Source organism: Anabrus simplex, chromosome 9 (assembly GCF_040414725.1).
Source record: "Anabrus simplex isolate iqAnaSimp1 chromosome 9, ASM4041472v1, whole genome shotgun sequence".
NCBI classification, from domain to species: Eukaryota; Metazoa; Arthropoda; class Insecta; order Orthoptera; family Tettigoniidae; genus Anabrus; species Anabrus simplex.
In genome coordinates, this window is record NC_090273.1 from 170,266,739 (window position 1) to 170,290,681 (window position 23,943).

At 38.8% G+C, this 23,943-nt stretch overlaps 1 protein-coding gene across 2 annotated transcripts in view; it reads left to right on the forward strand.

The window, feature by feature from the left end:
* Gen (XPG-like endonuclease) overlaps nucleotides 1-23,943 on the forward strand; it is a 244,982-nt gene that overhangs the window by 128,670 nt on the left and 92,369 nt on the right. The gene's annotated exons all lie outside the window — the stretch shown is intronic.

Consider the following 23,943-nt stretch of genomic DNA (forward strand, 5'->3'; position numbering starts at 1 on the left):
TGCTTTGTGTCTTTTTGGCATTGATGGATTGCTGGTTTGGGTCAGGGCTTACATTGTAATGCCCATGTCTTGGCTCCTGTGACGATATGCCTCACAAATTCATCACGTTGTTCACTGTAACATGTCAGTCATTTTGTTATCTTCTGTAAGAGTCCTTGGTGCATTTTCCCAGGAAAACAAAAGCTACGGACAAGAATGTGCAATAAGTTAAGAGATGGATTCTTGTTACTTTTGATACCTCGTTACCCTCTGTACTCAAGAGATATCATTATTGAATAATACTTCAACGGATGAGCTCGATGTCAATAGAATACTAACAGTTTTAATTGATATTGTCAAATTGCCAGATGTAGTAGATTTAAAGTGTTAAGGCAGGGGGGTGTCTTCCTGCATCGCACTCACTTGTTTCTCTCCCTGGCCGCCTTCTGCGTGATGTCATGTGATATGAAGACAGCACTCGCCCGTCCTCCTGACAAAACACACGTTTCTACTGCCGATCTTTTCAGTTAGTTCTGCTTTGTGCTTAGGTCTGGTGTGAATGTGTGCAGTGTAATGATCAGTGGAAACGTTAAAAGTCATATTTATTGTGTTGTGGCGCAGTGAAATTGAAATAATAAATAAGGTAGTTCAACCTATTCAGTACAAATAAATACGAAATGTAGTGTTACGTTCCTATTTAATTATAAGTGGAAGCGGTACCGGTTTCGACGCCAATCCGGGTCATCATCAGCCGAATAAAACGCAAAAACAATGCATAGGTAAGAAAGAAATTAAAGATCAATTCCCCACAAAAACAGTTGAAGAGGCAAAATAAAACAAATAAAAGAAGTAGAAAAGAAGCAAGGCACAATCTTCTGAACAGCTGCATAGCACACGCAAAGTTCGGCATTGTCTCATAATGTTCACAAGAAGCCGTCAACTGTTCTAAAAAATCTACAAGATCCTAGTTACATATTTCAATTATATTGAATTCAGAACATTTTAAGCAAGCCTCGGACCTATGGGAGTAATGGAGTCCCACTCCCATTTGACAGGCGAGGGACTCCTTGGAAACAACGTGGCAAACTAAATGGAATTCGATGGGGAGTTATCAATATTAATGGGGCTTATGGAAGAAAGAAGGTAGAACTGGCTGAGTCAGCAAAGAGGATGCATCTGAATGTGCTAGGAGTAATTTATATTCGGGTAAGGGGAGATAATGAGGAAGAGATAGGAGATTATAAAGTGTACTTGACAGGTGTTAGAAAGGAAAGGGTAGAGTCTGGGGTAGGGCTCTTTATCAGGAATACCATTGCACGCAATATAGTTTCTGTTAGGCACGTAAATGAGCGAATGATGTGGGTAGATTTGTCAGTTGGAGGAATTAGGACAAGAATTGTGTCTGTGTATTCACCATGTGAGGGTGCAGATGAGGATGAAGTTGACAAGTTTTATGAAGCATTGAGAGACATCGTGGTCAGGGTCAACAGCAAGAGTAGAATAGTGCTAATGGGCGATTTCAATGCGAGAGTTGGGAATAGAACTGTATGATACGAAAGGGTGATTGGTAAATGTGGGGGAGATATGGAAGCTAATGTGAATGGGGAGCGTTTGCTGGACTTCTGTGCTAGTATGGGTTTAGCTGTTACGAATACATTCTTCAAGCATAAGGCTATTCACCGTTACACATGGGAGGCTAGGGGTACCAGATCCATAATAGACTATATCTTAACAGACTTTGAATTCAGGAAATCTGTTAGGAATGTAGGCAAAGTATTCACTGGCATCTTGGAAGGGAGGGTGCGATCAGTCGTTGAGAGGAAGTTGGATGAAAACCAGTGTGGTTTCAGACCACAGTGAGGCTGTCAGGATCAGATTTTCAGTATGCGCCAAGTAATTGAAAAATGCTACGAGAAGAATAGGCAGTTGTGTTTATGTTTCGTAGATCTAGAGAAAGCATATGACAGGGTATGAAGGGAAAAGATGTTCACTATACTGGGGGACTATGGAATTAAAGGTAGATTATTAAAATCAATCAAAGGCATTTATGTTGACAATTGGGCTTCAGTGAGATTTGATGGTAGAGTGAGTTCTTGGTTCAGGGTACTTACAGGGGTTAGACAAGGCTGTAATCTTTCACCTTTGCTGTTCGTAGTTTACATGGATCATCTGCTGAAAGGTATAAAATGGCAGGGAGGGATTCAGTTAGGTGGAAATGTAGTAAGCAGTTTGGCCTATGCTGAAGACTTGGTCTTAATGGCAGACTGTGCCGAAAGCCTGCAGTCTAATATCTTGGAACTTGAAAATAGGTGCAATGATATGGTATGAAAATTAGCCTCTCGAAGACTAAATTGATGTCAATAGGTAAGAAATTCAACAGAATTGAATGTCGGATTGGTGATACAAAGCTAGAAAAGGTCGATAATTTCAAGTATTTAGTTTGTGTGTTCTCCCAGGATGGTAATATAGTAAGTGAGATTGAATCAAGGTGTAGTAAAGCTAATGCAGTGAGCTCGCAGTTGCGATCATCAGTATTCTGTAAAAAGGGAGTCAGCTCCCAGACGAAAGTATCTTTACATCGGTCTGTTTTCAGGCCAACTTTGCTTTACGGGAGCGAAAGCTGGGTGGACTCAGGATATCTTATTCATAAGTTAGAAGTAACAGACATGAAAGTAGCAAGAATGATTGCTGGTACAAACAGGTGGGAACAATGGCAGGAGGGTACTCGGAATGAGGAGATAAAGGCTAATTTAGGAATGAACTCGATGGATGAAGCTGTACGCATAAACCGGCTTCGGTGGTGGGGTCATGTGAGGCGAATGGAGGAGGATAGGTTACCTAGGAGAATAATGGACTCTGCTATGGAGAGTAAGAGAAGTCGAGGGAGACCAAGACGACGATGGTTAGACTCGGTTTCTAACGATTTAAAGATCAGAGGTATAGAACTAAATGAGGCCACAACACTAGTTGCAAATCGAGGATTGTGGCGACGTTTAGTAAATTCATAGAGGCTTGCAGACTGAATGCTGAAAGGCATAACAGTCTATAATGATGTATGTATGTATGTATGTATGTATGTATGTATGTATGTATGTATGTATGTATGTATGTATGTATGTAAGGTAAAATAAAATGGCACAGAGAGAAACATCTCTGGACCAAAGAAACAATATTCAAACCCAAAGAGAAACACAGGCTTGAGCATAGCCTGAATATAAGAAAACAAACATGGCGGCCTCGTGGGTAAGCAAGCGGCCATGACGGAGACCAAGGCAAAATAAATATCACCGTACCGGCAACAAGCATGAGGCTCAGAAACAAAGTCAAAAATATAAATTGAGCTGACCGATATGTCATCCTTTCTCTCCTTCCTCTCACCAACACACACCCAAACATTCAGACATTGCCGGTATCGGCAAACAGTACGAGCAGTTGCTCCAGTTAATAAGTTGAACAGCAACTCATATAGTATGACTCTCATGGTCACAAACAAAGGTCTCACATGTCAGAGATAGCGTGCACGGCGCAGACAATTAGCAGTAGAATAATAGGGACCCAGTGGTCACGCATAAACCCATCAGCTTATGCACTTCGTACGACACGAATGGATCTCCGCGTCGACACACAGGGTGTACATTTATTCGATGGCAAAATACTTTACAATGTAGTGCACGTAAATAAAATCAATCAGAGACCCAGCTATGAACACGTCACAATCACGTCAACAACAGACACACAGCCCATTCTCGCTGTAGAGCAGAAGATGCATATCAATCGGCCATCATTAAAAGAGGCGAATGGCAAAACAGAACTGTAGAAATAATATTAATACAAGGATTACCATACCTGTAATATCAATAATCAAAATAACAAGAAGGATGGTAGTATGGGTCAAGTTTAAATCTATTAAAAACCCATTTATGGCATAAAAACGCCACTCCAATCTGCATGGGATCCATGTTTATATTCCACACACATAACAATGCAAAGATTCGCTCCAAAGAGATAAAACAACAGTCTCTCCGAAAGAATGATCTTCCGTGCTCATGACCGAGGGAGCTACCCTCTCCGGTACAATCCTGGAAACACTTAACTCAATCGAGGTGAGGCCGATACAAGCCATATACAATATGGGAAACATCATTTTTATGGACATGCCATTTTAGCATGGCTCATAGCTGAAGTTAAAAATAGGGTATAGTTCTTAGAGAATAAAGGGTCACTGAGGTTTGGTGTCAAGTTCAAATATCTATGTAGTGTGCCAGCATTATGTCCAACTGTTGTATAGATAGAATCAAGGTGCATTGTTGGGCCGCAATTTTGCGGGGAACATTGCGTTCAGTAGATTGAGGTTCTGTAGCTTGTTTAACAGGTACTATGTTCTTTCTTAGTCTATGTTGTTGCTGATACATTCTAGTTTCCAGGATCCTTGTTGAGGCATATCATGCTATGTATAACATATTGAAATTAAAGTAGGTTGATAGAGCTCCCCTCTTCATACTTATATTTACGCTGAGGTAAATTCAAAAATCTGAGAAAGAAAAAGGCAGTAGGAATTAGAGTAACTGATAGAGAGTGCCTGCTAAATGGTTTGTGTGCTATAGAGTGTATGTTACTTACATGTGTGCTGGATATGTCCTTAAGTATAGTCGGGAGTATGCTGCACACTGTTGCGTATACGTCATGTGGCTGTCGTAGTGTTCAGATTAAGAGGTGGTGGGGAGTGGGAAGCAGTCTGTGGAGGAGGAGGGGTGGAGTGGGGTATGTCTTTTGGGTTGTGTGTGGGTTTGTGTCTGTTGATTCTTTTTAAATATATGTCTTTTAGAGTGGGAATGGCTGTGTTGAAGAGAATGTTTGTTTTTTCCGTGATTTCATTTAAGTTGAGGTTGGGATTAGCGTATAAGTTCATATTGATATAAAAATCTTCCATTATATTGAGCAATGGGCCTGTGGGGTTCATACTTAAAATATCCATGTCATTCTCGATATTAGTGAACTTATGCTTGTGTTCCTCGACATGTTGCCCTATGGATGAAAAGCGATTATATTTAGTGGCATTGACATGTTCGTTGTAGGAAATTGAGAAACATCTTCCTGTGCGCCCGATGCAATCGTTGCATTTTGTGCGATATACTCCTGAGTGGCTGTATTTGTTGTTTTCATTGACAGATTTAGTGTTATGTAAACTGGAAGCATTATTACGTGTGGTCCTGTAAGCTATTCTTAGATTGTGTCTTTTGAAAATATTAGTTATTTATGGGGTGGACGTGGGTGTTGTTAAAGGTAAAAAGTGCGTAGTCTTTCTTAGGTTTGTTGTTTCTACTTAATTTGGATTTTGGTTGATGTTTTATTTTGTAAATGATATTGTTTATCATGTTTCTATTTTGTCCTCATCTCCGCTATTTCATGAATTGGGTTTAGTTCCTTATTTAATTCTTCCTGGGACAGGGGAATGTTGAAAGTTCTATATATCATACTGTAGTATGCTGCCTTTTTGTGTGCATGAGGGTGAGTGGAATCTACTTTTATAGTATTGGAGGGTTGTGTAGGTTTTCTATAAATTTTGTATGTCAATGGTCTCCAGTTTTAGTGACGGATAAATATCCCATGCAAGCAAAGTTCTGCTCTACATAATAAATCAACGCCTAAAACCATTCCTGCAACCTCAGATATCCGCAGAACAAGCAGGCTTTGTTGCAGGTAAAGGAACACGAGAATCTATCCTGAACATGAGACAGATAATCGAGAAATGTCGCGAGTTTTGTGTCCCTTGCCTTTATTTGCTTCCTGGACTACAAAAAAGCCTTTGATTGTGTTATGAGGGACAAGTTGTGGCAGATGCTAAAGGAATTTTGGGTTCCACTTGCAGTCTATAACAAATCAAATCAAAATCTATTTATTTGCAAATGAGGTGTCTACCTCGGTGGCAAATGGTACACTAAAATACATTATTGTCAAGCACTAAATATTAAATTAACAAGAGAAGAAAATTTTTCCTATAATACAATATTATACAATTTACGCTAACAATGTTTTCTATTAAACACACAGCTCATCCTTAATAAATTTATATTGTTTACAAAATTCTACTTATAATATCTCCTGCACTACTTACAAATATAGTCAACTGATATACAGTATGTGGAATTACTTCAAATGATACTATACAACTGGTATAACATTAATATTTACATTGCATTTATTTATTTACTTTTTTTTTTTTTTTTACCCGTTCTGGATCGTAAGTAGCATAACGACCTGCTGCGTCTTAACCAGAGCCCCTTTTGCCACCACTTTTCAGAGTTCCTGAAGGGCCTTCACAGCTACCGTAGCAGTCCCAGGGCCCTCAAAGTCCCTACTGTACTTCACCCCTACAGGCAGTCCCCTACTTTGGCTGTCCAAACTCCTTAGACCAGGGGATGGAATTAATTTATTCACACACATTTTTTTTATTTACAGTAACCTGCACTGGTCGAATGCCCTCTAACACTTCATTTATTTTCTCTGTTGCTGTTTATTCTCTTCTTGAATATCTGTACAGATTTTGGAAAAGGATCAAACACTACCCCTGGTAAACTGTTCCACTCCTTCACACCCTTCCCAATGAATGAAAATTTACCCCAATCGCTTCTGCTAAAATTCCTTCTAATTTTATATTTGTGGTCAGTCCTGCCGATATAATTATTTTCCAACTGAAGCCTCTCACGGATATCTCCCCATGCTTCTTCTCCTGTATAGGCTCTATATAATCCTGTAAGTCTAGTTTTCGCCCTTCTCTTACTTAAAGTTTCCCACCCAAGTTCCTTTAACATTTCTGATACACTACTCTTTCTCCTGAAATCCCCTGTTACAAATCTTGCTGCTTTCCTCTGCACACTATCTATTTCTTTTATTAGGTATTCTTGGTGAGGATCCCAAACACTGTTTGCATATTCCAATAATGGACGAACCATACTCGAGTAACTTTTTTCTTTTAATTCTTTGTTGCATCCTTTAAGTAGCCTCATTATGACATGTAATGATCTGTATGCTTTCCCAACAATGTCATCAATATGACCCTTCCAGTGCAAATTACTTTCAAATCTCACACCTAAGTATTTGCACTTGCCATCTTTTGGGATAACTACCTCATCCAAAGTATATTCAAATTCAGTTTTAAAGCTCCTGTTTGTAAAAGTTGTAACAGTTGATTTGCCTCCATTAACCTTCATATTATTTTCTTCAACCCATTGTTGGATACTTTCAAGGTCCCTTTGTAATTCTGAACAATCATCAGTGTTGTTTATTTCTCTATAAACAATTATGTCATCTGCATACAATCTTATTTTTGATGTTATATTCTTCCCTAAATCATTTGCGTATATTAAGAAAAGTAACGGACCTATTATACTACCCTGTGCAATTCCCTTCCAAACTTTCTCTTCCTGAGATACATTATTTCCTACTTTGACTTTCTGAACCCTTGAATTTAGAAATGCTTTTATCCAACGTGTAACCCTTACGTCCAATCCTATTCCCTCCAATTTCTTTAATAATATTCCATGTTCCACTCTATCAAAGGCTTTGGAAAGATCTATGGCTATGCAATCTTACTGACCTTCTGAATCCAACTGATCTGATATGTCCTGCTGAAATCCCACCAGTTGTGCCTCACAAGAAAATTTCTTTCTAAATCCATACTGGCTCCTCATGAACCAATTTTTATCATCAATCCACACGGTTGAGATTATGGAGAACTAGAAATCCTCAACTTGCTGATTGGATGCTACCAATTGAACATCTCCCCCCAGGACACGAGGAACATTGGTCTACGTGGAAATCGCTGAACAGGCTTCGCACTGGGGTTGGTAGATCAAGAACCAATATGGTAAAGTGGGGCTTTCCTGGCACATCCAGGCAATGCGAATGTGGTGAAGACCAAACCACAGCCCATTTCATGAACTGTAGTAAGTGTCCTTTAAGTTGCACAATAGAGGACTTGATGGCTGCAACACCTAATGCCCGTGATTTGGCAAAATTTTGGGCAAACACTATTTGATATGTATGTCGTTAAGTACCATTATGCAATGTAAAATGTATGCTTCTGATACGAATAAATAAATAAATAAATCACATATCCCTCTGATGTACTTCGATATTAAACTCTCCAGAATTTTACAAACTATACTGGTCAGGCTGATTGGTCTGTAGTTCTCTGGTTATCATCTACAAATCTGCACCAGAATGATATATTGTTAATTTTGCTAATTTCTGAGTGTTCTAAGTAGTCTATGTAGATCTCGGCTAATATTCCTGAAGCTGGTGAACCCATGGGAAGGTCTTGTTGTTAGTAGATAGTATCGTGGAATCTAAGTAATTATTGTTGAGGGCAAATTCAAGTAAAATAATGAATTTATCTATTTCAAAGACACTTAGATTACTGTGATTTCTTAAATTTGATCCTATTAGTCTTATTGTTTTCTGTGTGAGTATGTTGGGGTACATGTTAATGATATCATATGATGCTAGAGTGTGGTGTTGCTCGATTTTCAGCTCTTTCGTGATGTTGCAGAATTCTGCTGAGTTTCGTACTGATTTCTTGGCCAAGAATGTGTAGTGTTTCTTGAGAAATGTTGTTATTATTATTATTATTATTATTATTATTATTATTATTATTATTATTATTATTATTATTATGAGCGTATGGTAACATACACAAAACAATACAAAGATTAAATATACATGAACAATAAGCACAAACTATTAAATACAAATTTCAAGATATACACATTATAACATTGAAAACAATCATACAAGCAACAGGGTTCAAAGAGTTAGATCTAAATTCTCAAGCCAATGTATGGCCTCAGCAGAAGCCAGCACAAAGTCCTGGCTGGATCCAGCGAATGCCCTTCCGTTGCATTCGGTGACAATATGGTCGATAGCCTGCTTAACTGCACCACAGTCACAGGCTGGAGAAGATCTCATACCCCATTTAAACATCATTGATCCACATCTCCCGTGGTTAGTACGGACTCTGTTGAGGGCTACCCATATCTTGCGGGGCAAAAGCTGGAAGATTCTTATAATTAAACGGTGTCTGCCATTGAGTCGGAGCTACGCTGTTCCATTCTTGTTGCAATCAGTTTTTGGATTGAAATCCCTACTAACAAGTTCCTGTGCTGTTTGAATAGGAGGAGATCTTGATTTGAGGTGGCTGAATCTGACATTAACATCTTCATGGATGGGGAGATCAGGATTGTTTAATATCTTGTTGTATTCTCTGACCAAGTTATTCAATCTTCTAATTCTAGGAGGTTCTATGTGGCTGAGCACTGGCAACCAGAAAAGAGGAGTAGATTTTACTGGCCCACTTATGACATGCATTGTTTCATTCAGGACCGTGTCCACCTTTTTAGCATGAGAGCTGTTGATCCAAACTGAAGAACATTACTCAGCTGTGGAATGCACCAGCGCCATAGCTGAAGTACGCAAAGTAGATACAGAAGCTTCCCATGTGGAGCCAGCTAGTTTGTGGATGATGTTGTTGCGTGACCTTAATTTGGCTGCTAGGTTGGTTAGATGTTTCGTGTATGATAGCATTTGGTCAAGACCAATTCCAATAATTTGGGGTTGGAATTGTGAGGGAGAAGACTTCCATTAAGTGACACTTTCAAGGTGATATTCGCTTGCCGGTTATTTAGATGGAAGAAGCAGGTTTACTGTTTTACTAGGGCTTGGTTTCAAGCACCACATTTTGAAGTATGTGCACAGAACATCGAGGTCTGCATTTAAAGTTCTATCACATTGGCATCCACATGCTGACTAATTATTGCCAGATCATCGGCATAAGCAAATTGACGAGAGCTTGTGACAGGTATGTCTGGAATATACAGGTTAAACAGTAATGGAGAGAGAACAAATCCTTAAGATAGACAATTCTTAAGTACCTTTATTTTGCTGTGATTTGTATGCATGACTACCTGGATAATTCTATTTGAGAGCATATTGTTAATCAGACACGACATTTGACTACACTTTGTCAGTTTAAAGAACTTATACACAATACGTTCTCTCCACACTGTATCATATGCAGCTGTTAGATCAATAAACACTGCTCCACTCTTTAATTGCTTTTCAAAACCTGTCTCAATATGTGTTGTCAGAGCAAGCACCTGATCTTCAAATCCACGTTGAGGTCTAAAACCAGCCTATTCGATTGGAATTATTTCAAAAATTAGAGGACTTATTCTGTTGTAGATAAGCCGTTCCATGAGCTTAAAGCAGACACTCGTTAAGGCAATTGGTCTATAGCTTTTGACAGAATTCGTAGGTTTACCAGGTTTTAAGGTAGCTAGTATCTTAGTTCGTTAAAACTCTGAAGGGAGTTGACTTGTTCGGAGTATGTTTGAGAAAAACTACACTAGCCAGTTCCATACATTTTCTACACAGTGTTTCAAAAATTCTGGCTGTATACCATCAAAACCTGGGGATGTTCCATTTTTCAATTCATTTAGGGCAAGCAAAAGCTCTTGCTCAGTAAAAGGAGCAGAAATGTTGGAAGAAGTAGTGTACTGCTTTCTCAAATGAAACAGTTCGTTTTTTATAAACCTTTTGTGTAATTTGTCTGGCTTGGATTTGGACAAACTGGCAATGCGACTGGCAATATGATTAGGTGAAACCTCTAGCTTCTTTAGAAGGCTCCAATCACTTGAGTGTCTGAAGTCCAGTGTATCCATGGTTTCCTTCCATCTGCTTCATCTAGCTTATGAAGGAGCTCATCAGCTACATCTTTTTCACCACTCCTCTGGAAATACTCATAAAGTACTTCACAAGCCTCTTCCCATTCTGGAATAAAGTCCTTTCTCACTCCACGGGGAATATGTCTTTTAGCACACGTTAGACTAGCTTTCACAAACCTAGAGTAGTTACTAACCTCAGAAGGAATCCATCGTATGGTACTCTCAAGATCAGCTGAATATCTCTCCCAACTAGCTTTACTAAAGTTCCAACGGGGGAGTGGAGAAGATCTTATAATAGGAATCTGCATTCCAGTTTCCAGAAAGACAGGTTGATGTTGACTATGTGCAAAGTTCATAAGAACTTTACGAAACACAGGTAAGCTGGATCCCTGATGATCTCATTAAGCAAAGCACAGGTCAGGATTGGTTTCTGAGTCCCATCTTCCTGACTGAATGTACGTTTGTCTTTTGGATTGAAAATCAGTTGCATGTTACAAAGCTCTGCCCACTCTATAAGTTTTTCTCCACACTGATCACTATATCTATAACCCCAAAGAGTATTATGACTATTGAAATCACCCACATTGATAGATGGGTGAGAGATTGTTTGAAGAACACTGTTAGGCCACTGAATTCCTGGTGGTTTATAAATATTTATGATTGATACATCATTAACTTTTGTAGTGATGTTGAAAATGCCTGCATCAGAATTAGCTGAAACTAAATAAGAGCAGGCGATGGAATTTCGAAAAAGGTTGCAGTTCCATAAGACTGATGATAAGTAGCTCCCAGTAACTTGTATCCAGGAATGTTTCCTCTTGAACGAAGCTGAGATTGATCAGAGGCATGAGTTTCCTGAATGCATATTACATCAACATTATTTTCCAATGCCAGTTTGGAAAGGTAGTCACGTTTAGATCTACTGAATCCTTCGATGTTGATTTGCAGGACTCTCAGAACAGTTCCCAAGGGATTTGCAGATTGGCTCTGAAAAGAGCTAGTATCGTTCGTTTCGTGTACCATTAGCCAGGAGATCACAAGTGATAGTCTGGCAACCAAAAGCTGACGTTCAGTTCAGTACTGGCAACACAGTTACCTGTACCTATCCAGGAGCACCACTGGGAGGAATCAGCATCACCCCCTTAAGAAATGTTTATGAAGCATGATAATTTGTACGTCGGGCTTGATCTATAATTTATGACTGGTCTCATGGGTACTTCGTCTTTGTGGATTTTAGGGTAGGCTTTCACAGACAGCAGTTTGGGACTCATTACAGTCAGCTTCGTGATTTCTTGTTCGTTAAGGAGAAAATGGGTGTTTTTCAGTAATGTTTTGAGATTTTTTTGTGTACTGGCAGTTGGATCTTTTCGTTTAATTTGAAAGGTGTCATCCGAGAAACACTGTTTAGTTTTGTTGATGTATTCATTTCTGTCGATGATGACTGAGGTGTTACCTTTGTCTGCTTTTGTTATTAATAGATTGTTATGCTTAATTTTGTCTTTAAGTTTCCTGAGTTGGATATTATCAGTTCTGCTTCTATAGTAGTAGTTGTTGTTGTTGTTGTTTTTGTTGTTAATGTATTGTGGTAATTTCTTCTTAACCTCAGTTCTGATTTTGTCGCATAAATCATTGGGAACTTTATTTAGAGCATTTTCGGTTTCAGCAATTATGGTAGTGAGGTTATGAAATGTTGAGGTGTTTTCCCAATTGTGTTTGGGTCCTTTGCTCAATATATTGGTCTCTGTTTCATCGAAGTTTGTGTCTGTTAAATTCGTTATGTGTGGGTGGAAGGTGTGTTAGTTTTCTTTGTTGCGTTTGAAGGGGGTGTTGCTGTCTTGTTTGTTTTGGATTTGTGACTGAGTGCATTTAGCTTCTTAGCTAGTGTGTGTGTGTGTGTGTGCGTGTGCGCACGCGCGCGCGCTGTTTCCGGATTGCTAGGTAAGTTATTTTGTTTTGGGTAGTTTGTTGGAAGTTTTCCCTAAAACTTCGTGTATAACATGGGATGCTTCTAGGTGTGTTTCATAGAGTTTGGTGTTAAGGAATTGCTTTTTCCTATAAAGGGATTTTATTTCTTCTGTTAACCATATTTTGTTAGTCTTTTCTTGTGTGTTCCGTGTCTGGATGGTGTTTCTGTGTTTATACTTGTATCTCTTATGGAAATTCGGTACTAAGTTTCTAGATAGGCATTCTTTTAGAAAGCCAATGTTCTTACTCACATTTGCTATTTTAATCTTCAGGTTCTGATATCTGAAAGCAATGTTCTTTACCTAGTTGGCTGAGCTACTATAATCTAACAGCTTCATTGTATAATTTAAGCACACAAGTATGAAGGGTGAGTTTTCCACCTAATCAATAATTTACAAAATGTTTAGTATTATTTACATTGAAACAGTACCGGTTTCGACCTGTAAATAGGTCATCAGCTGTTGGTGAACCTGCTTAATAGTGATTGTACATAATAAAAACATTACTAAAATGTAATAACAAGAATACCTTATTTTAATATAATACTAAGATATATACATATGGTACAATTATAAGGCTTTGACTTGTTGGAGTCTTATTCAAATGTCTATGCTGTTGCCAACATTACGTCAAACAAGATATATACATATGGTACAATGAAGGGCTTTGGCCTGCTGGAGTCCCATGAATGCCACATATTCAAAAAAATTGTATAGCTGCAGTTAAAAATAGGGTATAGTTCTTAGAGAATAAAGGGTCACTGAGATTTGGTGTCAAGTTCAAATATCTATGTAGTGTGCCAGCATTATGTCCTACTGTTGTATAGATAGAATCAAGGTGCACTGTTGGGCCACAATTTTGCGGGGAACATTGCGTTCAGTAGATTGAAGTTCTGTAGTTTGTTTAACAGGCACTATGTTCATTCTTAGTCTATGTTGTTGCTGATACATGCTCGTTTTCACGATCCTTGTTGAAGCATATCATGCTGTGTATGATATATTGAAATTAAAGAAAGTAGGTTGATAGAGCTCCCCTTTTCATACTTGTATTTACGCTGAGGTAAATTCAAAAATCTGAGGAAGAAAAAGGAAGTAGGAATTAGAATAACTGATAGAGAGTGCCTGCTAAATGGTCTGTGTGCTATAGAGTGTGTGTTACTTACTTGTGGGCTGGATATGTCCTTAAGTATAGTGAGGAGTATGCTACACACTGTTGCGTGTACGTCGTGTGGCTGTCGTAGTGTTCAATACCTTATCCATCAATCACATGAAGATGGCAGGAGCATTCTTCAATCCAAAAGGCATTACTGTAAACTGGTACAATTCTCTCGGTGTCATGAAGGTGGTCAGTGGTCTAGAACTTTCCTCGACCTCCACTTGCCAGTATCTGGAGTTGAGATCCCGCGTGCTAAAGATCCTAGACCTTCTTACTTGTTTCAGCGAGTCTTTCAGGTCAGGAATGGGGTAGGCGTCACTCACGGTCTTCTCGTTCAACTTGCGGAAGTCCACAAACAGTCGATATTCCCCATTCCTCTTTTTCGGTAGGACGATAGGTGAAGCCCAACAGAATGTAGAGGGTTCGGTGAGAATTTGCCCTTCCATCTCTTGAATCTTCTAGATGACGAAGTTGCGCTTATCTGGATTGATTGGACATGGACGTTGCTTGATGGGTGAGGAGGTGCTGCATTTAGTGGTGTGCGTTACAGTGGTAGTCGATCCCATTTTATTGGTGATGACTTCCAGAAAGTCCTTTAGGCATGTCTTAACTTCTCTTTTTCACTCGGACGAAGATGTGTTAAATAGATATCTCACAGGTCAATTTAGTATTAAAAACTTCATTTTTTGTCCGTATTGACTCAAGATTTTACAATGCTTGGTAAAGCTAAAGGTTCCACCTATTCAATACATTATCATAATGGTCTGTTTAGAACATCACATATTTATTTAACTTATTGTAAAATACATCTTTGGGACCGGTTTCGGCAGTCCACTATGCCATCATCAGCCATTGAAAGTTTAATAGCAAGAAACATTCAAAGAAGTAAAAATATGCTATAGAATCAGTATAGATCTAGCTATTTTTAAACCGAGCTCGATAGCTGCAGTCGCTTAATTGCGGCCAGTATCCAGTATTTGGGAGATCGTGGGTTCGAACCCCACTGTCAGCAGCCCTGAAGATGGTTTTCCGTGGTTTCCCATTTTCACACCAGGCAAATGCTGGGGCTGTACCTTAATTAAGGCCACGGCCGCTTCTTTCCTACTCCTAGCCCTTCCCTGTCCCAACGTCGCCATAAGACGTATCTGTGTCGGTGCGACGTTAAGCAACTAACAAACAAAAAAAGCTATTTTTACTGTTTTTCATGTAGAATAGGACTTGCTGTTAAAAGTATGCCAAGCATACATTCTATACTGATTCTATAGCATATGGTTCAACACACCCACCAGCCACACACTACATCCAGAATCCAGTGAACTGCTCTTCAACCTTACACTGAATAACCTCAAAAAAGCTCCACAACAAAACAACATACAACAAGTTTATACGGTCATGTATTAATCCGTTATCTAACAAATCTTGATCAAACTCTCTAACAGCATTCTTGCCATTTCACTATAAGGCACCTAAATATTGATGCTCATTCTTCTAAGAAGTGATGCTGATCTATAGTATATTTAGACCTCCCCAAAAAACCATATAAGCTGAACATGTTTCAGTGTCCTACAAATATAAAAAGGAATATTTAAAGCTATGACTTCAATAGACTACAATGCCATCCCAGCATCAGCATTTTCTCCATTTGACAGGATATGAGTAAGACATCCCAATGAAACTTCAAGACAAGTTCGACCAGTTCAGTTCCAAAATGTACCATAAGTTTGTATATATTATGTAAATTGTGTAAAAAATAGTTTTTAAGAATAGTTCTGGCACTAGTTAATCTCCAATAAGTTGTAAAAATGTACAGATGATTTAATCCCACTTGCATCAAGCCATTCTCATTACCGACATTATAAAAGTTAACAGGCAGTAATTTCCATTAAATATGAACAAGAGTAGAATGTCACATTAGAACTTTAAAACAAAGACGGCTTGATCACTCCTTTGCACTGTTATATACATAAATAATTGACTAGGATTAATCCTAAAATAGCATCCACTCAGAGCTCTGACTTGGAGATAGAATTAATGGCTAATGATGCCTGCAATGCCAGGCGAAACATGTACCATACTCAAAATTTAATGTAATGACATTGTTATAGTCATAAAGACTTAACCAGTATTGAATAGGTGGTTTCAATAAATTAACGTTTAACATTTAATAGTTACTACCTCGTAAAATGTAAAAACAGACACACAACACTGACTGAATGCAGAAAATACTCATTTGAGTGATTATTATTATTATTATTATTATTATTATTATTATTAAATGCACTGACGTAGGTAAGCCTTGTGTAAATGTGTAGTGCATCGTGACACCATTTGGGCTGTGCCATGTTGAGTTTCCAACCTATCTTTCGTGCGAGGGGTTCGGAAGTTTTGAGGCACGACTAGTAGCTTGTAATATCATGTGTAATTTTGTGAATACACAACAAGATTTAAAATAGTGACATCACATTGTAAGATGAAGGTTACCGGGCGAGTTGGCGATGTGGTTAGGAGCGCGCAGCTGCGAGCTCGCATTCAGGAGATAATGGGTTCGAACCCCACTGTCGGCAGCCCTGAAGATGGTTTTCTGTGGTTTCTCATTTTCACTCCAGGCAAGTGTTGGGGCTGTACCTTAATTAAGACCACGGCCGCTTCCTTCCCATACCTAGGCCTTTCCTGTCCCATCGTCGCCATAAGACCTATCTTTGTCGGTGCGACGTAAAAAAAGAAAAAAAAAGATGAAGGTTGTTTGTTGGTTAAGAGATTTTGAGTTTGTGAAGTATTTTTGGATGTATTCAGTTTTGATCCAGTCAATCCCAAGCTGCCATTCATATCGATTTATATCAGTTGAGTGTAACTTCAAAACCTGGCTGACAATTGTATTGTCTACATCACTATGTGGTTAAGCTACCTCACTCCGTGTGTGTAGTATAGGTTTAATAGTGCTCAGTGTAGATGAAATTTTATTTACATCCGTGTGTTGGTTAGTATATAGTTAGACTGTGTATCATACCTCAGTATAGTTCATGAAAGACAAGTCGCAAGAATGTGACTCGGGAAAAATTGGCACTGTGGTCTCGATCAGCCATATAACATCCTTCCTATGCGGTCATTAGCCACGAATAATTTATTTCTTTTATTCTTATTAATAATGTACATATTCTTGTTTTAGTATAGGATATTGTTAGGAAGTGCATGCACTATCTTAGAAGGATTTGCAAATTTGTTTTCACTTGTGATTCATGTGTGATTTTCGTAGTACGGTATTACATTTTACGAGGGCTGTGTGCCGGAGTTATATTGCATCAGCTGTTATTGAAGCAGTAGAGTGCTGGCAGCATAGATAAGGCAATGCTCACATGTTTTACGAACTGTCAATTCAGAAGAAATCCGTGCAGAATTTAGGACTATTTAAAAGATTTTTACAATATCCTTATCTTACTGCCAACAGCCGTAGCTGTGTTGAAACTCCGGATCCCGTGAGATCTCCGGAGTTAAGCAACATTGGGCGTGGTCAAGATTTGGATGGGTTGCCACGCGCTGGGAATGGAGGAGCGGAAAGGAGCTGGCCACCCTACCGTACGTAAACTCCGGCTCAGGCACACCTCTGCAGAGGTTCGGACCTGCCTTCAGGCAGAATACACCCTTACCTTACCTTATCTTACTTCTTTTTTCAGCTAACAAAGGAAAACTTGGTTTAATGAAAGGTGGCTGCTTGATGATACTTTCAGAACATGGTTGAAACCCATGCCTCAGGACAAATTTTCAGCATATTGCATAATATTGTAATCTGCATAACATGTAAAACATTATTTTCTCTTAGCAACAGGACTACATAAATTCTGCCTGTCTAGAAGTGAGAAGTAATAGTAAAAGATTCTGGTCTCTGATAAACAGCAGGAAAAATACAAAGCGTGTGCCAGACACAGTGACTTGGGCTGATAATTTAGCCAGTGGTAGTAATAGACCAGAAATTTTCAACGATTACTTTGCGTCTAATTTTGTTGCACCTGTTCAGTTCCCAGATTTTCCGTCTATTGATTCTGTTCCTTCTCATAGTCTCAGTAATCTTTCCACCTCTGAGTCAGAAGTCTATTCGTTACTTTCCTCCCTCCCAGAAAATAAACCTACTGGTCCGGATGGTCTCAGTCCTGTCTTCCTTAAGAATACCGCTACGACTCTTGCCCATCCTATTGCTGTTATATTTAACCGTTGCTTCTTAGCCGGCTACTTTCCTGACGACTGGAAAATTGCTAACATCACTCCGGTTTTTAAAAGTGGAAAGAGGTCTGATGTCAGAAACTATCATCCGATTTCTATATTACCCACTCTGTCGCTCATCTGTGAAAAGATTATCCACCAGCGCCTTCTTTCTTTCACACTTCCTTATATATCGTCCCAGCAGCATGGTTTTCTTCCTGGTAGCTCCTGCCTAACTAATCTGGCTGTTCTTCTCCATCGTGCAACATCTGCTCTTAACGCCGGTTCTCAACTGGACGTGTGCTACATTGATATTGCTAAGGCTTTTGATACCGTAGACCACGCACTTCTTTCCTATAAACTCTCAGAACGTTTTAATATCCATGGTCGCTTGCTAACTCTCCTGCAGAGCTTCCTCAATACCAGAACTCAGCGTGTGGTTCTTGATGGGTTCAGTTCGACTCTTGTTATGGTACATTCTGGTGTCCCACAGGGCAGTGTCCTAGGTCCGCTTCTTTTTGTCTTATTTATTGACGATCTCATTAATTCTATATCCTCCGTTTCTTGTGAAATTCTACTATTTGCAGATGACTGTAAAATATTCAAACAAATCGATTCTTTATCTGATGTAAACTCCTTACAGAGTGGGCTTAATTCACTCTCTGAATGGTGCTCCACATGGCGTCTTAAGCCTAATCCTGCCAAGTGTTCCTCTATTTCGATCACGCTTCGTAAATCCCCTATTCTCAGTAAATACTCCCTCCTCGGTAACCCGTTCCCAACTCTAGCAGAACAAAATGACTTAGGAGTGATGTTTGACAGTAAATTGTTATTTGTCCCCCATATACAAAAGATAACCGCGCGAGCAATGTCACTTCTCGGTTTGTTGTATAGATTTTCTGACATCACCGATATCCACGCCCTCCGAGCCTACTATGTATCTTGCATCCTACCGATTATTGAATTCGCATCTCCCATTTGGTCTACCTCTTCACCCACTAATCTGAATCATATTGACCGCGTGCAGTCATTCTTCTGTGCCATTGTTAGAGCCAGAGTATCTGATTGTCGAAACTTGAGCAGTAATCAGATACTAGACAAGTTAAACCTTCACCCGTTATCTAGTCGCAGGAAAGTAGCCGACCTTAGATTCCTATATAATGCTGTTAACGGTTTATTTCGTTCTCCTGAACCTGCATCCTTCTTTTCCATACATGTTCCAACTCGCAAAACCAGGATTAATACGCCCCTTCATATCCCATATTCCCGCCTCTCTCTCGTTCAAAGAAGTTTGTTTATCCGCATACCAACCCTCCTTAACTCTTTATCTTCTGACAGGAACTTGGACGTTTTTTCTTCGTATGCCTCCTTTAATCGATTCTTCCTTAACTTAACCTAGTTCATTTTCTTCATATTCCTTTTTTCTCTTCTCATTGCTGTCCTCTCTTTTGTACATAATATAATATTTATTTTTTACTGTACTATACCATTACTTAAGTGTTATGTCTGTATTTATCTTACTGTGCCTAGCTATAAGTTCTTCTCTTCGTTTTACGTTCAACAATTTTTCTCGTTTCTTTAGCCTTTATTTTCTGTTTTTGTATGTTGTGTCTCTAATTATGTTAGTTTTTAATTTTTTCCTCTATATTTATCGTTAGATGTTTTTCGTCATTATTCTTCCACTTTTCTTTATGCTTGCCTTGTGCTATTCTATTGTAAATATGTATTTCATTGCGGAACTCTGTAATTCGGCTTCTCGCTGTTTTGGTTTCCCAAATAAATAAATAAATAAATAAATAAATAAATAAATAAATAAACATGGGAGGAAAGAAGCATGTCAGTAGTGTTAAGTTCAGCCAGTTCTCGTCATCCCTTTCAAGTTATTTTAAAAAGGAACATTCAAATAGTAAAGTAACAAAAGACTTAAACTCAGTAGATAATACCTGGCTGCGCACAAGTTGTCCTCTGCCTGCCACAGCTACCACAACGAACTCTATCACATATGACTCCACTTCTTCTTTTTCTTCCATTAAAGAAGGTTCACCAGAGACTAGATGTCTTTCAAGAGAGAGTAACCAAAGCTGAGATTATATGGTGCATGCATACAGTCATGCAACACCATTCTTTACGTGCCAGTGAAGCTAGTGTACGTTTGTTTCCAGGCTCTGAAACAACTTCGAAAGTTCAACTGCACAGAACAAAAGTTGCGTATACAATCACTCATGGTTTAGCTCTCTATTTCCATAAACAAGTTCTTGAGTAAGTGCACACATTTCACAGTTGGGTTTGACGAGTCACTGAATAAAGTTTCTCAGGTGGGCCAAATGGATCTTGTAGTTCATTGTTTCAATCCTGATACCAATGAAGTATGCACTTCTTATTTTGATTCCATGTTTTTTGGTCGCTCTGCCTCCTCAGATTTGTTAAATGTTGTTTTTTTTTTTTTTTTGCAAGCACAGCAAGGACTCTATCAATAAAAAATAAAAAGAAACTTACAAATTTCAGTGGATGGTCCAAATGTTAATAAAAAGTTGGTAAGTTATTAAATGATGATCTAGATGCTCCTATTTTGTTGAACATTGGATCTTGTGGCTTGCATACTGTGCACAATTCATATAAAATGGCAGTAAAAGAAATCCTAAAAGTTTCAGACAGATCTTCCATTTGCATCATTCCTTTATGAATTTTTTATTGATGATAAATGTCATGACAAGGTTTGTTAAGTCTGAGTTATTGCAGTCTTCAGAAAATGTCCTAAAATGAATTTAGACAGTAAAGAAAATCTTCTGCCTGCATCTAAAATTGACATAGGTTATGCTGCTAAAGCAGCACTTCATGGCACTCTTGGATTAAATGATAGAGATATATTAGTGTTTCGCACAGATTGTCTAGGAGGAGTTGTAGCTTTATGCAAGAAGTTACTGGAAAGGTCACCGCTGGCATATCATCGTCATCATCATCATCTGCAGTTTCCGGCTGTTGGCCGGGTCTGCTCACCGCTGGCATATAAACTGACTAAATTAATTTCTTGTTTCGATCTAAGTGTAGCCAAGTAGCCTCTAAGCAGCAGGTTGCTAAGGATAGCTTTAAATGCATTTGTTGAAAACAAATGGATCTCGGGTAATGAAGCAGATCATGTACAAAGGGGGTTCACTTCTGTTTGTGAGAATGATACTTTGAAAGTAGAAGTGAATTCTTTGACTTATAAAGACAAGAGGTCAGATCACTTTTGGCTTTTTCCAACAGTAAATTTGAAAACAGAAAAGTTGGCTTCATTTTTCAAAATGATACTAATATTGTTTCATGGAAATGCTTCACTTGAACGTGGTTTTCCTTTTAATAAAGAAATTCTAGTAGGGAACATGCTACAAGTATCCCTTGTAGCACAAAGAATAATATATGATGCTATCCCAAACCCTGGTGGAATTGAAAAGGTCTCCATTAATAAGAACATGCTCCATGCTGCAAGGAGTGCTCATGCTTTGTATGTTCAAATCTAAAGGAGAAACGTGAAGCATTGGAAGTAGAAGATTCTTTGCAAAAAAAAAAAAAATAAAAATAAGAAGAAAAAGGCCGCTTTGTTGCTGAAAGATTTAGAAGAAAAGAAGTGGAGGGTGGTGGCAGAAGCTCGCCAGTCTTTAGTGGCCATGAAGAAATTTCTTTGCTGAACCAATAATGGTAGTACATAAAAAAAACTTAAAGTTAATTTAATTAGACTAAATTAAACTTCCAAGTTTTGAAATTTAATATGCACGTTAATTGCTCATTTATGTTTTTGGATGTAAGTTTTTAAAATGTATTGTAATGTTACTGATACTTCCTTTATAATTTTGTTTTTTGTCATTGTGTGTCAGGGAAAAAACTGGTTTTTATGTCTGGAAAACAGGGAAATGTCAGGGAATTTTTAAATCTGGATTTGGTGGACACCCTGACATATTTTATGATATAACTTCACAAATAGTACGATCGTATCGTCCGTACATGTCATAAGTACCTAAATGATAATAATACTACAGTAAATGGATGTAAACACTTCATAGCCATACCTCACAGGTCATAATAATAATAATAATAATAATAATAATACATACATACATACATACATACATACATACATACATACATACATATATTATCATTATAGACTGTTATGCCTTTCAGCGTTCAGTCTGCAAGCCTCTGTGAATTTACTAAACGTCGCCACAATCCTCGATTTGCAACTAGTGTTGTGGCCTCATTTAGTTCTATACCTCTTATCTTTAAATCGTTAGAAACCGAGTCTAACCATCGACGTCTTGGTCTACCTCTACTTCTCTTACCCTCCATAGCAGAGTCCATTATTCTCCTAGGTAACCTATCCTCCTCCATTCGTCTCACATGACCCCACCACCGAAGCCGGTTTATGCGTACAGCTTCATCCATCGAGTTCATTCCTAAATTAGCCTTTATCTCCTCATTCCGAGTACCCTCCTGCCATTGTTCCCACCTGTTTGTACCAGCAATCATTCTTGCTACTTTCATGTCTGTTACTTCTAACTTATGAATAAGATATCCTGAGTCCACCCAGCTTTCGCTCCCGTAAAGCAAAGTTGGTCTGAAAACAGACCGATGTAAAGATAGTTTTGTCTGGGAGCTGACTTCCTTCTTACAGAATACAGTCGATCGCAGCTGCGAGCTCACTGCACTAGCTTTACGGCACCTTGATTCAATCTCACTTACTATATTACCATCCTGGGAGAACACTCAACCTAAATACTTGAAATTATCGACCTGTTCTAGCTTTGTATCACCAATCTGACATTCAATTCTGTTGAATTTCTTAGCTACTGACATCAATTTAGTCTTCGAGAGGCTAATTTTCATACCATACTCATTGCACCTATTTTCAAGTTCCAAGATGTTAGACTGTAGGCTTTCGGCACAAGCTGCCATTAAGACCAAGTCGTCAGCATAGGCCAGACTTCTTACTACATTTCCACCTAATTGAATCCCTCCCTGAAATTTTATACCTTTCAGGAGATAATCCATGTAAACTACAAACAGCAAAGGTGAAAGATTACAGCCTTGTCTAACCCCTGTAAGTACCCTGAACCAAGAACTCATTCTGCCATCAATTCTCACTGAAGCCCAATTGTCAACATAAATGCCTTTGATTGCTTTTAATAATCTGCCTTTAATTCCATAGTCCCTCAGTATGGCGAACATCTTTTCCCTCGGTACCCTGTCATATGCTTTCTCTAGATCTACGAAATATAAACACAACTGCCTATTCCTCTCGTAGCATTTTTCAATTACCTGGCGCATACTGAAAATCTGTCCGGCTCCATGGCTAAATGGTTAGCGTGCTGGCCTTTGGTCACAGGGGTCCTGGGTTCGATTCCCGGCAGGGTCGGGAATTTTAACCATCGTTGGTTAATTTCTCTGGCATGGGGGCTGGGTATATGTGTCGTCTTCATCATCATTTCATCTTCATCATGACGCGCAGGTCGCCTAAGGGAGTCAAATCGAAAGACCTGCACCTGGCGAGCCGAACATGTCCTCGGACACTCCCGGCACTAAAAGCCATACGCCATTTCATTTTACTGAAAATCTGATCCTGACAGCCTCTCTGTGGTCTGAAACCACACTGGTTTTCATCCAACTTCCTTTCAACGACTGATCGCACCCTCACTTCCAAGATGCCAGAGAATACTTTGCCTGGTATACTAATCAGTGAGATACCTCGATAGTTGTTGCAATCCTTCCTGTTCCCTTGCTTATAGATAGGTGCAATTACTGCTTTTGCCCAATCTGAAGGTACCTTACCAACACTCCATGCTAATTTTACTACTCTATGAAACCATTTCATCCCTGCCTTCCCACTATACTTCACCATTTCAGGTCTAATTTCATCTATTCCTGCTGCCTTATGACAATGGAGTTTATTTAC